We start from the raw sequence: 2,635 nt of genomic DNA on the forward strand, positions 1-2,635 counted from the left end.
AGGGGAGAATCCAGTCCCTTGTCTTTCTGGCTGCCAGAGGCCACCTGCGCTCCTTGGCTTGTGGCCCCTTCCTCCATCTTCACACCAGCTGCATAGCATCTGTCTGACCCTGCACCCGTCCTGTCTCCTTCTCTGACTCTCTGACTCTGACTCTTCAGCCTCCCTCTTTGCACTTTTAAGGACCCTTGTGGTTACATTGTGCCCCCTATAATCCAGGATCATCACCCCTTCTCAAGGTCACCGATTAGCAATTTTAATTCCATCTGTCACCTTAATTCTCCATTGCCATTTAAGGTGACATAGATTCCGGGGGTTAGGGCGTGGACATCTTTGGAGGGGGACTATTCTGCTGACCACAGACCCCTTTCTTTTTTTTTTGAATTGGTACAATTCTTTTTTAAAAAAATAAATTAATTAATGTTTGGCTGCACTGGGTCTTCGTTTCTGCACACAGGCTTTTTCTAGTTGTGGCGAGCGGAGGCTACTCTTTGTTACGGTGCATGGGCGTCTCATTGCGGTGGCTTCTCTTGTTGAGGAGCACGGGCTCTAGGCGCGTGGGCTTCAACAGTTGTGGCACATGGTCTCAGTAGTTGTGGCACACGGGCTTATTTGCTCCATGGCATGTGGGATCTTCCTGCACCAGGACTCGAACCCGTGTCCCCTGCATTGGCAGGTGGATTCTTAACCACTGCACCACCAGGGAAGTCCCACACAGACCCCTTCTCATCTTCCTCCGTCCCACATGGAAGATACTCAGTGAGGATAAACTCATCAACTCTCATAAACTTCATCTCAGAGGAGGTGCTTACCTGTTCCTCCTGCCAGGGGCTCCAGGCTCCTTCCTCTTCCTTCCAGGCTCTTTCTGTGTCTACTGTCTTTGGGTTTTATCTCCAGCTATGAGGCCAGGCTGCATGGAGCCATACACAGTCCCCCTCAGCTTCCTGGAGACCAGAGGTAGGGACTGGATCCCGAACATAGGTGTGATGGCCGTGAGGGATACGGCCAGGACAGGGACACGCCTGTGTGTCATGGGTGTGTTTAAGGTCGGGCAGGAGGATGACTTCAGTTTCATGTGGTCTCTTGGTCTGGAGCTCAGGTGAACCCTCAGGGTGGAGGGAGGGTTCAGATCCCCCAGGACTAGGAGATGACAAAGCCCAGCCTGTTGGCAGAATAGCCTAGTGGTTACTTACTAGGAGGGCTGTGGCCAGAAACCTGTGAATACGTCACCTTATACGGCAATGAGAACTTTGGAGCTGTGATTAAGGGTATAGACCTTGAGATGGGGAGATTAGCCTGGATTATCCAGGTGGGCCCAATGTCCTCACACGAATCCTTAAAAGCAGAGAAACTCTCCTGGCTGCATTAAAGAGAGATGACGCAAAAGAAGAGGGAGGTGTGACAGGAGAAGGACTCTCCCCACTGTTGTGTGTTTACAGATGGAGGAAGGGGGCCACAAGCCAAGGAATGCGGCAGCCTCTAGAAGGTGGAGTGACTTTAGTTGACAGCAAAGAGACGGGACCTCAATCTTAACGACAAGGAAATGGATTTTCCCCTAGAGCCTCCAGCAAGGACAGAGCCTTGTCCACATCTTGATTTTTGCCTGCTGAGACCTGACCTGGATGGGGGTGATCAGGGAGTGGGGGGCGTGCCTGGGGAAGAGGCATGCATGAATGAGATCTGAAGGATGGGATGTGCTGGACCTGGCGGATGGGATGCTCAGGGGAACAGTGTGTACAAGGCTGCTGGAGGGTGCGCGTGGGAATGGGAAGAAGGCTGGTGGGAGAGGGCGCCTGAGGTTGCACAGGCCAGATGGGCCAGGGCTGGCCCGGCAGGGTCTCTTGGGCCACTGTCAGGACTTTGGGCTTTATCCATAGTTCAGTTGGAAGCCATCTCCTCATCTTCAACAGGGTGGAGGGGAGGAGGCCAGATCTGTGTTTTGAAAAGATCGCTCTGGCGTCTGCACTGTAAGTGGGATGCGGGGGATGGGTGGATGTGAGGAGACCCTGGCCGGCCATTCTCAAGCCCAGAGGTGGGGAGGTGAGGAAGACCTGGTAGGTTTGAGAGTAGAGCTGGAGGTTAAACAGACGGGACTAGGGAAGCAGAGCCTGAGCCAGATGGCTAAGGCCAAATCCTGTCTCTAACACTGCCTAGCTGTGGGACTTGAGGCAAGTTTCTTACCACTGCCGTGCCTCAGTTTCCCCATCTGTAAAATGGGATAGATGGTAGGTCTAGGTGAGGCCTGGGATTCTGCATTTCTAGCAAGTTCCCAAGTGGTGCCAATGCCGCTGGGCTCCGGCACCTCACCGTGAGTAATACAGGTGCGGGTGGGGTGCGCCTCCCAGCTCTGCCCAGCTCCGGCCCGTGTGGGTATTTTGCATGTGACCTGACTCCTCCACCTCCTGCCCCAGCGCCTCGCCCTCAGCTCTAGGCTCTCGGCTTCTGCAGGTGTGGCCTTGCTCCTGTGTCTCTGCAGCTGTGGCCGGGTGGGGCTTTTTTTTTTTTTTTTTTTTGCGGTACGTGGGCCTCTCGCTGTTGTGGCCTCTCCCGTTGTGGAGCACAGGCTCCGGACGCGCAGGCTCAGTGGCCATGGCTCACGGACCCAGCCGCTCCGCGGCATGTGGGATCTTCCCAGACT

This window comes from Lipotes vexillifer, unplaced genomic scaffold (assembly GCF_000442215.2).
Source record: "Lipotes vexillifer unplaced genomic scaffold, Lipotes_vexillifer_v1.1 scaffold109, whole genome shotgun sequence".
Taxonomy (NCBI): Eukaryota; Metazoa; Chordata; class Mammalia; order Artiodactyla; family Lipotidae; genus Lipotes; species Lipotes vexillifer.